A 16,074-nucleotide genomic window follows, 5' to 3' on the forward strand; every position below is an offset into this window, starting at 1 on the left:
CATGTCTCCTTCGTGCCAGGCACTGCACCCCCTGCCCCTGTCTCCCCTGCTGCCCTCACTGCCGAGTCTGTGGACATTCAGCGGCAGTTGCAGGTTGGACAGATATCGCTGCTGAGTGTCCTCCATGGCCACACCAGGCTGTTGACACAGATGGTGTCGTACATGGAGGGCATGTCATCAGCGATGTCTGACCAACGGATGTTGCTGAGGTCCATGGACTCATCACTGATGGCAGCAGTGAGTCTCCTGCAGCGCTTCGTCCCCCCCTACCCCTGCATCATCCACACTTCCCACTCCCATGCCTGTCCCAAGCACACCCAGATGTTCCCAGGCACGCACCCCACCAGACACCGGCAGCACACCAACACGGAAGGGCAAGCGCACACCTCCTGTCACGCACACTCAGGGGGAAGAAGGCACACCCACTGGGTCTGGGGCACACAGGCAGACACGCAGCCACAGTCGGAGTCCGCATTCCTCACTCCCCAGTCCCTCCAATGTCACTCCCCTCGGCTCCCCTGCCCAACAATCTGAGAAGGACACCTACTTGGCTGTGCTGGGCCTCAGCCCCACTGGTTCACCAGCCCGCAAACGGGCAAGGCACTCCACGGGTAGGGGAGTTGAGCCCCCCCGTACACCACCTCCCCCAGTAGCGCTGCAACCCATCCCTCCGACCCCCTTCCCTCCATGGGGCCTGTGGTTTCATATGTCTGGGCACTGCTGGGAGTGATAGGCACCCACCCCTCATATGTCTGGGCACTGCTGGGAGTGATAGGCACCCACCCCCCATATGTCTGGGCACTGGTGGGAGTGATATGCACCCACCCCTCATATGTCTGGGCACTGCTGGGAGTGATAGGCACCCACCCCTCATATGTCTGGGCACTGCTGGAAGTGATAGGCACCCACCCCTCATATGTCTCTGTCCACTGCAGGTATTCCTCTGCACCCACCCCCATGTCTCTGTCCACTGCTGGGAGTGATAGGCACCTACCCCTCATATGTCTGGGCACTGCTGGGAGTGATAGGCACTCACCCCTCATATGTCTGGGCACTGCTGGGAGTGATAGGCACCCACCCCTCATATGTCTGGGCACTGCTGGGAGTGATAGGCACCCACCCCTCACATATCTCTGTCCACTGCTGGGAGTGATAGGCACCCACCCCTCATATGTCTCTGTCCACTGCAGGTATTCCTCTGCACCCACCCCCATGTCTCTGTCCACTGATGTGAATCATAGGCAGACACCCACCCACCGCCTGCACCCTTGGTGCAGTACACTGCTCTCCCGGTTATATACCCCCCCCAATATACTGGTTAGATGCTGCACCAGGCCCTATGACAACATTCGTACGCCTTGTATCACTGATGTACTGGTGCCCTAGGGGTACGCGTGATGCGGTCCGTACCCACGCTCCGAGAGCGTGTGTACGGTCCGTACCCCTACATCACCACAACTATGGTGGTAGGGGCCGTACCCATGCTCTGAGGGCGTGTGTACGGCCCGTACCACTAGTGTTGGGGTGACGTAGGGGTACTGCCCGTACCCATGCACTGAGAGCGTGTGTACGGTCCGTACCCCTACATCACCACAACTATGGTGGTACGGCCCGTACACACGCCCTCAGAGCGTGGGTACGGGCTGTACCCCCACGTCACACCAACAATAGTGGTACGGGCCGTACCCACGCCCCCAGAGCATGGGTACGGGCCGTACCACCATTGTTGGGGTGACATTGGGGTACGCATGGTACGACCCGTACCCACGCTCTGAGGGCATGGGCACAGGCCGTACTACCATTGTTGGGGTGACGTAGGGGAACGGGCCGTACCCATGCTCTGAGGGCGTGTGTACGGGCCGTACCACCATTGTTGGTGTGACGTAGGGGTACGGCCTGTACCCACGCTCTGAGGGCGTGGGTACGGGCCGTACCACCATTGTTGGGGTGACGTAGGGGTGCGGCGCGTACCCACGCTCTGAGGGCGTGGGTACAGGTCGTACCACACATACGCCTACGTCACCCCAACAATGGTGGTACGGGCCGTACCCACGCCCCTAGAGCATGGGTATGGGCCGTACCACCATTGTTGGGGTGACGTAGGGGTATGCGTGGTACGACCCGTGCCCACGCTCTGAGGGCGTGGGTACGGCCCGTACCACCATTGTTGTGGTGACGGGACGCGTCCACGTCCACTTCCGTTGTGGCGGGACGCAGGCCTTGATGGACACGCCCCCAGAAGTGACCAGACCCTGGAGGTACTGTATGTACATGATATATGTGGTATAATTTGGGTAGGGGTTAAGTTGCATGCCCCTCGCCCCCCCTTTTACCATGGGTGTTGTTCTGACCTTCTGCGGCGTCTGCGTCGGTTTCTGTGCACCAGGTCGTAGGCTAGGAGGGCCGGGATTACACGTAGGATGGGGTCCACGGCTGTCCGCCGCGTACAGGTGCTCCTTCTTCGCGTCGTCCTCAATTTCCCGGGAGTTTTTGGCTGCCATAAAATATTAGCCGTGCGGAGTAACGTAGGCACGAATCGTACTTGCTGGTCCGTAAACCGCTGCCTGACTGCGTCCGGACATCACGTACGCGATGTCCCGGATCAGAATTGTGGGTATTTTTTAGCCGCACGTAGTTTTGTACGAATCGTACGGAAATGGTATTTCTGTACGAATCGTACTTGCTGATTTGTAAGGATGATTTCCCGGGTACGAGTCGTAGGGAGAAAATGCTCCGTACGACCATTCGTACCCGGGTTTTAACGGATCGGAATCGGCACCTAATTGTTATTAATTGGTAATTATTTTTAATTAACTTTTTATTGGTATTGATAATTAATGTAATCCTATTTTAAATTTAAATCATTACTTTCCCTACTTTTGCACTCTCAGGAGTGGGAATAGTATTTTTTACCCTTCGCTATCCAACTCTTTCCCTACTGTTGCACTCACTGGAGTGGGAATAGTAATTTTTACCCTCCTGCTATCCAACGCTTTCCCTACTGTTACACTCTTTGGAGTGGGAATAGTAATTTTTATCCCTACACTATCAAGCGTTTTCCCTACTGTTGCATTCACTGGAGTGGGAATAGTAATTTGTACCACTACGCTATCCAACGCTTTCCCTACTGTTGCACTCACTGGAGTGGGAATAGTAATTTTTCCCTTCCCGCTATCCAACGCTTTCCCTACTGTTGCACTCTCTGGAGTGGGAATAGTAAATTTTATCCTCCCGCTATCCAACGCTTTCCCTACTGTTGCACTCTTTGGAGTGGGAATAGTAATTTTTACCCCTACGCTATCCAACGTTTTCCCTACTGTTGCACTCACTGGAGTGGGAATAGTAATTTTTACCCCTACGCTATCCAACGCTTTCCCTACTGTTGCACTCATTGGAGGGGGAATAGTAATTTTTCTCTTCCTGCTATCCAATGCTTTCTGTACTGTTGCACTCTCTGGAGTGGGAATAGTAATTTTTACCCTTACGCTATCCAATGCTTTCCCTACTGTTGGAGTTACTGGAGTGGGAATAGTAATTTTTCCCTTCCCGCTATCCAACGATTTCCCTACTGTTGCACTCTCTGGAGTGGGAATAGTAATTTTAACTCTCCCGCTATCCAATGCTTTCCCTACTGTTGCACTCTTTGGAGTGGGAATAGCAATTTTTACCCCTACGCTATCCAACGTTTTCCCTACTGTTGCACTCACTGGAGTGGGAATAGTAATTTTTCCCTCTACACTATCCAACGCTTTCCCTACTGTTGCACTAACTGGAGTGGGAATAGTAATTTTTCCATTCCCGCTATCCGACGCTTTCCCTACTGTTGCACTCTCTGGAGTGGGAATAGTAATTTTTACCCTCCCGCTATCCAACGCTTTCCCTACTGTTGCACTCTCTGGAGTGGGAATAGTTATTTTTACCCCTATGCTATCCAACGCTTTCCCTACTGTTGCACTCACTGGAGTGGGAATAGTAATTTTTACGCTCTCACTATCCAACAAAAGCTCTACTTTTTTTACATTACTTTTATTATGTTTACATTTTAAGCTTTTTTATATTATATTATGTATGTTTTATTTAATTGTTTTAAATATTTAATTACTTTTATATTATTTTTAATATAGCTAACTATATTTTAACATTCTATATTTTGGAATCGATATTTTAGTACTTACCTGTTTGTAGATAGGGAGTCGATATTCTGTCCTTCTATATTTTGGCGTCGATATTTTGGGCATTCTATATTATGTCCCTCGATATTTAGTCACTGAACCTTCTCAGATACTAACTCATCAGATTCGGACCATGACGGTCCTAATCCCAATGAGGGGTATGGTTATAATTCAAGAGATCGCAGAGGACCAATACATAACTACCAACAATTTGGTCACTCCTCTTTTTTAGAACAGGGCAGGGGCAGGGGACGAGCGAGATTCCAGAGGCAAGACAGGAACAACTACCACCAGGCAGAGCAAGCACATCTACAGCCCTACATGAGAACAAGAAATCAACAGTATTGGAAGTCTCAGTAGATAGCTTTGTAGAAAAAGAAAGCATACCCATCTTTAATCTTTCCAACCACCAACTTGCGCCAGCAGAAATTACCCTACTTAGCAAGGGTTTGTCTTTTGTTCCTAGTACGTCTCCAGATATCTTTGCTATGAATAAAGACTTGTTCTAATTTTTTCGGAAAATTCGCTTACAAAAATATATGTCTGAAATGGTACCAATGGAAGAGGAAGTTAATTACTCAGGATGCAAACCACCATCTAAGTTTACACCGACTTTAGAGATGGTGGGTCCAGAAGATGCCATTTTTGAGAAGACAGTGATCAAGGAACTAGAAAAGATTACCAAATATATCCGCAAGCCCCCTCCCAATCTTACCAAATTGGAAATTAATGCTTTAAAAGACCTAGAAAAATATAGCCACATCACTATTAAACCTAGTGACAAAGCGGGCGGTATAGTGATCATGGATAGTGACGCATCCTCACAGAAAATGGAAAGTATGCTATTAATACCAGAACATTACCAACCAGCTCGTACATCAGCTTTGACAGATCTAAAGACTAGAATAGAAGCCAGTACATCTAAAGCCTTCTTAGATGGGTACATCTGCCAAAAAGAACTGGAATTTTTTAACAAAAGCAATGTAGTAACCCCTGCTCTATATGGTGTTCCAAAAACCCATAAAAACACAGCAGATCCTCCTCTGCGCCCTATCATATCATCTATAAACTCTTGCACGGAGCCACTTTCGCAATACGTAGACTCATTCCTATGTCCTCTTACTAAATTATATCAATCATATATTAGGGACACAGGTCACATGATATCAACTGTGGAACATGCACCTTTCAACCAAGAGACTCAATTTTTGGTCACCTTAGACATAGAATCTATACAAATATACCTCAGGATCTAGCTTTGGAGGCGGTGGCAGCCCTTCTACAAAGATCACCGGGTGAGAGACCCAATGCTTTCATTTTAGAATGTTTGGATATAGTACTCCATCATAACTATTTTGAATTTAAGGAGAAGCTCTATAAACAAATACAAGGTACCAGTATGGGTGCTTCATGTGCACCGAGTGTAGCCAATACATACAGGGGTGAGTTCGAACTTAGACATATCTATAATGAAATGGCCCGCTTGTATGAAAACATCACAACTTGGCATAGATTTATAGATGACATTTTCTTTGTTTGGACAGGAAATGAAGACTATCTCAACCAGTTCATTGAATGGTTAAATCACAGTAAATGTAATCTCAAATTTACTGCTAAATACTCACAAGAAAAAGTGGAATTCCTGGACATCTGGATTAAAAGTGGAGACAATAGCATTGAGGTTAGTTTGTATCGAAAACCAACTGCCAAAAATACAGTCCTACAACATGCTAGCTACCATCCTTCATGTCAAAAGGATTCAATTCCCTTTGGGGAATTTCTCAGAATCAGGCAGAACTGTACTAATATACAGGATTATATGATATATGCTGAAGAACTAAAAAATAGATTACTACTTAGAGGCTATCCGAAACGCCTCATTAAACAATCTATGAAACAAGCAAAATACTATAATCGAGACAGCCTAATCACTGGGAACGAGAAAAAATCTTTGGAAAGACTAGTGTGTGTGGTCAACCACACATGCTATAACTACAAGCTACAGCAGATACTAAATAAAAATTGGAAAATCTTAAACACCGATGAAAGCAGTAAGGCACTCAACAAACCTATAGTGGCCTTTAGAAGAAACTCTAATCTACGAGACAAATTAGTCCACAGTAGAATGATTGATGTACTGTGTTCCTGAGGCGGAAGCCGGGAGCGAGACGTGTTGTTTTTATTCTGATTTTTAACCTCACTTGTATGCACTTGAGCATTTATTGTAAAACCTTACATGCCTCAGCTGTAAAAACGTATTGCCGCCATTCCGGCGAGCCTGGAGGCCACGCCCCTTTTTTCCAGAGGCCACGCCCCCCCGCCGAGCCTTACATATTAGACGCTGATTACTAGCGCTCTTCATTGATGTACTGTGCTCCTGAGGCGGAAGCCGGGAGCGAGACGTGTTGTTTTTATTCTGATTTTTAACCTCACTTGTATGCACTCGAGCATTTGTTGTAAAACCTTACCTGCCTCAGCTGTAAAAACTTATTGCCGCCATTCCGGCGAGCCTGGAGGCCACGCCCCTTTTTTCAGAGGCCACGCCCCCTGCCGAGCCTTACATATTAGATGCTGATTACTAGTGCTCTTCATTGATGTACTGTGCTCCTGAGGCGGAAGCCGGGAGCGAGACGTGTTGTTTTTATTCTGATTTTTAACCTCACTTGTATGCACTCGAGCATTTGTTGTAAAACCTTACCTGCCTCAGCTGTAAAAACTTATTGCTGCCATTCCGGCGAGCCTGGAGGCCCCGCCCCTTGTTTTCAGAGGCCACGCCCCCGCCGAGCCTTACATATTAGACGCTGATTACTAGCGTTCTTCATTGATGTACTGTGCTCCTGAGGCGGAAGCCGGGAGCGAGACGTGTTGTTTTTATTCTGATTTTTAACCTCACTTGTATGCACTCGAGCATTTGTTGTAAAACCTTACCTGCCTCAGCTGTAAAAACTTATTGCCGCCATTCCGGCGAGCCTGGAGGCAAAGCCCCTTTTTTTCAGAGGCCACGCCCCCCCGCCGAGCCTTACATATTAGACGCTGATTACTAGCGCTCTTCATTGATGTACTGTGCTCCTGAGGCGGAAGCCGGGAGCGAGACGTGCTGTTTTTATTCTGATTTTTAACCTCACTTGTATGCACTCGAGCATTTGTTGTAAAACCTTACCTGCCTCAGCTGTAAAAACTTATTGCCGCCATTCCGGCGAGCCTGGAGGCCACGCCCCTTTTTTCAGAGGCCACGCCCCCCCTCCGCCTCCGCCCCACCCACTCATAAATTATGTGCATCTTCCGGACGCGCAGCGGACGAGCGCAACGGACGCGCCGTCTGCGCGCCAAAGGTAAGCCCGTCTGCGCCCGTCCGCGGCCGACCGGGCCCAGGGGCTCTCCACTATGCTCAGATTGTTCATTACTCTTCTGCCCAGCTCCACAATCTCCAAGGACCGTGGCCTTTGGCCGACTCTGTGATTGTGTACATCGGTAGATTGGGATTGACGGCCTCGTGCCCTCTCCCTTCTCTCCCTTCCTTACCCTCCCTTTCCCCTCTCCCCCTTGATCCAGCTCCCGTCCCCCCTGCCCCCTCTGTGCCTACCACCCTATCCGTTTACTATCTTAATACCAGGTCAGCAGTTAAGCACTGTCACAAACTCTTTGTCTTACTAGACTTGCACAAACCAGATCTCTTATTTCTTACAGAGACTTGGTTTTGTGACAATTCTCTTCCTTGTCTGTTAGCTTCCCTTCCTGTTGCATACTACGCCTTGTGCGCGGACCGACCTTCCGGAAAACCGGGCGGCGGCGTCGCTCTGATTGCCCGTAGAGAACTCTCCTTTCAGTCTTTAACCTTTTCTTCTATTGGATCGTCAGATTTTTTAGTCGTCCGCACACAGTCTTTCAGAGTCCCACTTACCTGCGTGCTTATGTATCGTCCCCCCCAACCCTCCCAACTTTTTCTCCCTGGTTTACAAGATCTAGTGGCCACCTTAGCGGTCAACAACTCCTCCATTTTGGTTCTAGGAGATTTCAACTTTTGGCCCTGAGACCATGCAGAATGTTCGACCTCTAAAGAATTCTCGGACACTCTCTGCTCTCTCAACTTTGACTCCCATATTCATTTCCCCACCCACATTCAGGGCCATATCCTCGATCAGATTTGGTCTCTTAATTGTCCCATAGCTTCCCTGTCCATCTCTCCCTGCACCTGGTCCGATCATTTCTTGATATCCTTTTCTTTACACCTTAGCCCAGTCATTAAGCACTCTCCCCCCAAAAACATCTGGGTGCGCTCTTGGAGCCAGGTGGATGTGGCCGCTCTCTCCGCCACACTCCTCGCATCCAGTCCGGATTTACACGGTCTGTCATCTTTCGCACAAGCCGACTCCATTAATTCCTGGCTTTTGTCAGGCTGCGACTCTGTCGCCCCCCTCAGGCGGGTGTCCTCCAGACGTCTGAACGACGCGAACCGTTGGTTTAATGAGGAACTTAAAGCCCTTAAACTCACTGTACACCATGCCGAGCGGGCCTGGAGGCGAAACTACTGCCCTAACCTCAAAACCCAGTATACCTCCCTCCTGTCCCAATACAAAAAATCTATTCTGGCTACAAAGACTGCCTACTTCTCTTCAAAAATTCTGGCTGCCGAAAATCAGACTAGAGAAATTTTCTCCATTGTTCACGACCTTGCTTACTCAGACAGAGCCACTCTTAAACCCTCTCCCTCTCAGGATTTATGCGACTCCCTTAACACCTATTTCCTGGATAAAATCTCAAACATCAAAGCTAACATCCCTCCTCCCTCCCCTTCCTTTGTCGATCCCCAGTGTCCGTCAGTCGGGGCACGCCTCTATTCCTTTCCTCTTTTGACAGAGGAGGCTTTCCTCTCCCTCCTCCCTATGGTCAAATCAGGCTCACCCCTGGACCCTTGCCCTGCTTACATCCTCAAGCACATCTTCTCTGTCTGTACGCAGCCCCCTCTCAATCTTCTCAATAGTTCACTGTCTCAGGGCATTGTTACTCAATCTTTAAAAACGGCCATCATTGTTCCTATTCTTAAAAAACCGGGCGCTGACCCTTCCGCTCTTGCAAACTACCGCCCCATCTCATTATTGCCCTTTCTGGGAAAGGTACTGGAGCGCCATATCACCGGAACGCTCAGTACCTTTGTGGAGGAGAACGGGATATTAGCCCCCCGCCAGGCTGGATTCCGCCCCGCACATTCCACGGAGTCCGTGGTGCTATCGGTCCTTGATAACCTCAGAGAGGGTATGGACACCAACCATCCCCAGGCCTTGGTCCTCCTCGACCTCTCCGCCGCTTTTGACACGGTTGATTATTCCATCCTACTCTCTCGTGTCAGAGCGGCGGGGATTGGAGGCTCTGCCTTGGTCTGGCTATCCTCCTTCCTGAGGGACCGCACCCAGGCAGTATGCTTGGGCGACTTCTCAGCGGACTCCCGAAAGGTGCAATGCAGGGTCCCCCAGGGCTCCTCCCTCTCCCCCCTCTTATTCAACTTGTACATTGCCCCCCTGATTTTTGCCCTCCAGCAAATGGAGGTCTCCGTTTACAACTACGCAGATGACCTGCAGCTTATTTTTACCTTGTCCCCATCCCCAGAGTCTATGGTGAAGTTCCAGTCTGTAATGATCTTTATCCGGGACTGGATGAACTACAACCACCTGAAGTTAAATCCAGATAAAACCGAGCTGGTTCTGACAGGTGGTTGCTCAAGCCCCTGGACCTCTCTTTTCTGGCCCCCTTCACTAGGCTCCCCCCCTTCTCCTTCTTCCTCTGTGAGAACTCTGGGGATCAAACTGAACGATCAACTCACCCTGCACTCCCAGGTTAGCTTTGTGGTGTCCTCCTCCTTTGTTTCACTCCGCACTATCCGTAAAGTTTCCAGTTTCTTTTCTTTCTCTGCCCTTAAACTCATTGTCCTGGCGATGGTAATCTCCCGTATAGACTACGGCAACGCTCTATATTGTGGCATGCCTGCCTACAGTATGCGACGATTACAGCTGGTTCAAAACCAGGCCGCCCGCCTGGTCTACAATCTGGCCAAATTCCACCATGTCAAGCCGCTTCTCAAGTCCTTACACTGGCTCCCCATTCAAGAACGAGTCCAGTTCAAGATGGGATGTATCATCTTTCAGGCCCGAGTTGGCGCAGCCCCTGCCTTCATCTCCTCTGAAATCAAAGCCTACGCCCCTGTCAGGGAACTCCGTTCATCCTCTCAACACCTATTGACAGTTCCCCGCTTTAGGCGCAAAAAGTGGGGGGGCACGAAATTTTCCACACTTGCCCCTGCCTTTTGGAATTCTCTCCCCGTTCACCTTAGATCTTCTACTCAATACTCACACTTCCGTAAGGCGCTCAAAACCTCCCTTTTTTCAAAAGCCTTCCCACTTTAACTATCATATTCCTCCCCTCCTCCCGGATCCCTTTATCTCTCCGGGCCCAGTACCTCAAAGCGCCATGAAACCGCCAGGTGTACGTGCGCTCTATAAACTCAAACTCAATGAGGCAAAGCACCACCTCTGCAGGACAAAACACCATTGATGGACTACCAGAGATTCTGGGAAATCATAGATGTGGGACATGCCACGCATGTCCTACAGCCATCACAACAGAAGAATGGTCATATGGTACCAAGAAAGGTAGGCTTAAAAGCCATACCAATTGCACAAGCCAAAATGTAATCTAGCTCATTCTCTGCCCATGTGGCTTGGGTTTCATAGGCGAAACTGGCCGAGAATTCCGCACTAGACTATCTGAGCACAAATCAGCAATCAGAACACACAAAACACAAGCCCCAAAACATTTTTTAGATCAAAACCATGGAGAACAAGATCTTAAATGGCTCATTCTAGAAAAAATAATTCATTAACCAGGCCAAGAAATCAGTCAAGTGCGTAAAAACAGAGAGACCTTTTGGATTTTTCACTGTGATACAGTACGCAGGGGCCTTAATGAAGAGATCACTTGGATTCTATGTCAGGACAGGAGGCTCCGATTATGCTTTCTCATTTCTTTATTAGAAATGCCCAGCAGCCAATCAGAACCGTTTATGAAACGAAAAAACTACAGTACCCATGAGTACCCGGGTACCACGTGACAACCATAGAGTCTCTCCTATAAAAGGTACAACAGTAGATAGTACGTCCTCTTTCTTTGCTGCTCCGCAGCCAGTTAAGTGCCCTTTTCGTTTTATTACTGTTACATTGTTGCATTATTGTCTGTGCACTACTGTTGGGACGCGCTCGCTTCCAAATTGTATTTAGCTATTGCTACATTGTTGCGCGCTGTCCCGGTTCATTTATTTCGTTTGCTCCGCTTCGCGCGGCGCGCATGCAGGGAGCGTGGTCTCACCTCCCTTGGGCGTGACGCTCGCTCGAGCGTCGGTGTCCGAATTCGGTGGAGTGGGAGAATAGGGGCTGAGAAGCTCGCGCTAGCGCGCGTGCTTCTCTATTTACATAAGAACTGAGGCGGCCGTTCCGCGCATGCGCGGCGGCCATTTTTATTGTTTACAAACCGTGTTTTCACACGGAGCTCAGGAATCGGTTGTTCTTCACACCGCTGCCCACTGCCTCAGCTTCTCTTCAGCCCCATCGACGCCCTTTGCTGTTTAAAGGCCTGGGGCTGTATAATTACGCATAGGCTCTGCCTAGAGTGACTCAGCAAGCCCTCCCTCCACAATTAATTTAATTATTTATTTTTTGGTCAGCCTTTTTTCTGTCCATTAATTGGCTTGCTGTGGGGTTTTTCACTCCCCCTGAATTGTGCCTTTGGCATTATAATATTAATTGACATTAAATTGTCATTTGGTGGGCATTACTTTCACTTTTCCAGTGAAACTAAGAATAATGGAGGAGTATTTTGATGAAGATGATTACTCTTACGAAGAGGAGAGCTCAGGTTTCCTTGAGCACGATTTAGTCGAAGCATTGGACCAAGGAGTTCAGCACTCCGTTACTAAAGCCCTGGTTCACGCTATTAATCCATTGAAGCGTCATTTGACGCAATATGCAAAGCAGCAAGGTTGGTTGCCTTCTTCTCGCTCTTCCAAATCCCCAATAAATCCACACAGGGCGGATTTCAAACGTTTGGCTAAAACTCTAGCCTCTGAAAAGGCTTCCTCCAGTCCTTTGGTAGGCGCTTCTACCTCGGCAACCTGTCACACTGACTCTGACGGTCCTCCTTCTTCCTCTTCTGACCAGGATGTCCCTCCACCACGCAAGAAGGCTCGCAAGGAGCATTACGTGGACGCTCCTACTCACCCACAAGTCCTAACCTTTGAGCCTTCGGAGATATATCACCCCCATTCATCTTCATGGCTTCCTTCTCCTGCAGTAGCTGAATATGTCCAGGCGCACATCCGTCAACCTTTTGAAAAAGAGGTTAGAGCTCGCCTCCGCTCCGAGTGCCCTCGCCCGGATCTTGCAGATCACCTGGCAGACACTCCTGAAATTGACCCCACAATGTTTTCCTATCTGAAGAAATTTGCTAAGGACCCTAAAAAGGGTCTGGACAGATCTTGGCGGTCCTGCCAAGATAAAATGTTGGATTTAATGGGACCCCTCACCAAGATCCTTGATCTCGGATTTCAGGCCAAGGAAGCAGAATCTCTTGTGGATCCAGATGAACTCATAGAATGGGCTCAGAGGGCTATTTGCCAGTTGGGCAACGCAAATTGTGCCATTTCTAGTGAGCGTCGCCGCTCTATTCTTCTAAAGATTGACCCGAAATTGGCGGAACTCTCCACTTCCGAGTCTGGTCCGGTGGCACAGGGTCTTTTATTTGGCCAACCGTTCCTTAAGGAACTTACTAAATTTGTAGCAACCTTCAGTGGTTTGGATAAGGCGCAAGCTTCTATCAAGCGTGCACTTCGTCCGGTTTTTGCCAGGGCCGGACGACATAGGGGACGCTCGTTCGGCCGTGGCTCCAATAACTCCTCCCAGAGAGGTTATCAGTCCCAGAGAGGCGGGGGTCAGGACTCCGGCTACAACACCCGCTCAAACTTCTATCCTTCCAGAAAAGGGAGAGGTCAATTCCGGAAAGGCCGTTCCGGTGGCAACCAAGGTGCTTACCAAGACTCTAATACCTCAGGTGAGTTTGATTTGTTTTTCCGAGGTGGTTCTGGGGGGCAGAATACGTTTTTTCCTCCAGAACTGGCGTCAAATCTCCAACGATGCTTGGGTTCTGCAAACTGTTCAAGGTTTCAAAATAGAATTCTATCAGACCCAACATCAATCCCTCCCCCCTCCTCCTCTCCATTTTTCTCTTCAGGACCAAAAGTTTATTTCGGCAGAGATAGACTCCCTTCTCGCCAAAGGGGCAATCAGGTCAACTGTCCCCCACCCTCACGGGTTTATCAGCAATGTTTTTCTGGTTCAGAAAAAAGGGGGTGGCAATCGTCTGGTCCTCAACTTGAAGGATTTCAACGGAAGTGTAGTTTACAGACACTTCAAGATGGAAGGGATCCATCTTTTGCGCGATCTTCTGCGCGAAGGGGACTGGATGGTTCGGCTCGACCTCAAGGATGCCTATCTTTCCATTCCCATTTACGAGCCTCATCGTCGTTTTCTTCAATTCAGTTGGCAAGGAATATGGTACGAATACACAGTTCTCCCATTCGGCCTCTCGTCAGCACCCTGGTGCTTCACGAAACTTCTGAGGCCTGTAGTGGAATGTCTGCGTGCTCGGGGTGTCCGCCTGATAATCTATCTCGACGACATTCTTCTCATGGCGGACAAACCCCTCACAGTATTAACCCATCTGGAATGGTCTATCGACCTTCTACAATCCCTGGGTTTCCTAGTCAATCCGCAAAAGTCTATCTTGAATCCTACTCAAGTAATCGAATTTCTGGGTTTTCAAGTGAACTCCCTATCCTGTCAACTATTATTACCACACCAAAAGATTCGGTACATCAAGAGAGAATTGAGGTCTGTTCTTTCCAGACAGATTGTGTCCTTGAGGTCGTTAGCACGGGTAGTAGGTCTCCTGGCGTCCTCCATTCAGGCGATATTCCCAGGTCCGCTGCATTACAGAGCACTTCAGAGATTGAAGATTCGTCACCTCCAAAAAGGTCTTCGCTATTCAGATCTGATTCCTCTTTCCGAGGATGCGAAGAGCGAGATGCAATGGTGGTTGGACCACATGGAGGCCTGGAATGGACGAGCCCTGTTCGGCTCCGCTCCGGATCTGGTGATAGAATCGGATGCCAGCCTTTGGGGTTGGGGAGCCAGGTGCGGACCAATCTCCACCGGGGGTCGCTGGTCTCCCCAGGAACTGTCTCTTCACATCAATTGCCTAGAACTTCTAGCGGGGTCTTTTGCGATTCGGTGTTTCTCCCCTCATCAGACCAATTGTTGTATTCTTCTCCGCATGGACAACGTTTCAGCGGTCCGGTATGTCAACAAGTTGGGGGGAACACGATCCAAGATTTTGGCGGAGATCGCCAAGGATTTTTGGCACTTCTGTTTTCAACAGAAGATCACAGTTATTGCCGAATATCTTCCCGGTTGCCGCAATCAGATTGCGGACTGGAACTCTCGCCATCTTCGCGACTTCAGCGATTGGCGCCTTCACCCGCGCATTTTTCGCATTCTCCGTCGGACTTGGGGTCATTGTCACCTAGATCTGTTTGCGTCTCGCCTGAATACTCAACTCCCTCTATTTTTCAGCTGGAGACCGGATCCGAAAGCCCTGGCCACAGATGCATTTCTTCAGACTTGGCCGTCCACTCTGTGCTACGCCTTTCCCCCGTTCATGTTGATTCCCAGGGTTCTGGCCTACTCGAAACGTTTTCAAACGGAGCTGATTCTCATTGTTCCGCTGTGGAGAGCTCAACCATGGTTCCCGGACCTTCTGGAGATGTGTTGTGCGGTTCCGTTCCTTCTTCCCCAGAAGTGGAATCTGTTGCTGGATCCCCTAGGCGATCCGCATCCCCTGGTTCTATCCGGCAATCTCCTACTGTTGGCGTGCCGAATTTCGGGGATCGCTGGTCGCTCCCAGGCCTTTCATGCGACGCTTCCAAATTCATCAGTGACGCCTGGTCTCCCAGTACTCACAAAAGATATAGAGCCTCATGGAAGCGTTGGTGTGACTGGTGTGTTCAGCGGGAAGTTGATCCCGCTTCAGCGGATGTGGCTCTGATTATTAATTTTCTAGCTTCTCTCGCTTCTTCTGGTTTGGCCTATCGTACGGTCAACAACTTCCGTTCCGCCATCTCTGCCGCCCATGTTCCCATTAATGGCAAACCGGCGGGTGAACATCCTTTAATTTCCAAGTTGCTTAAGGGCATTCGTCTAGCGAACCCTCCGTGCCCTAAATATGTCTCGCTTTGGGATGTCTCCATTGTTTTGAGATTTTTGGAGGCTTGGCCTCCTAATTCATTACTTTCTCGTAAACAGCTCTCTGCTAAATTGACTATGCTGTTATGTCTCGTTTCTTGTAAACGAGTGTCTGACGTGCGGGCGTTAGACTTGGCAGGTCGAAGATTTACACCTGAGGGTGTCACTTTTCTAATCTCTAAACGCACCAAGACTGCTACCTCTTCGGTTACTTATCCTTCCTTTCCTCATCATCCCAACCTTTGCGTTGTTCAATGTGTCAAGGATTACGAGGTATGTACTGCACCTTTACGTTCTGATACACAGGGTCAACTACTTATTGCCTTGCAAAAACCTTTTCGTCCTGTTACTCCTGCTACATTAGCTCGCTGGGTTAGATGGCTCTTATCTGAGGCTGGAATTGATGTTTCCATTTTTGGTGCTCACTCGGCTCGCGGGGCCATGGCCTCTAAAGCGTTCTCGATGGGTGTTTCATTACTGGACATCATGAAAACCGCAGATTGGTCTTCTGATTCTATGTTCAAAACGTTTTATTACAAGCCTATCGAACATATTGCTTC

Source organism: Triturus cristatus, chromosome 1_1, assembly GCF_964204655.1.
Source record: "Triturus cristatus chromosome 1_1, aTriCri1.1, whole genome shotgun sequence".
Taxonomy (NCBI): Eukaryota; Metazoa; Chordata; class Amphibia; order Caudata; family Salamandridae; genus Triturus; species Triturus cristatus.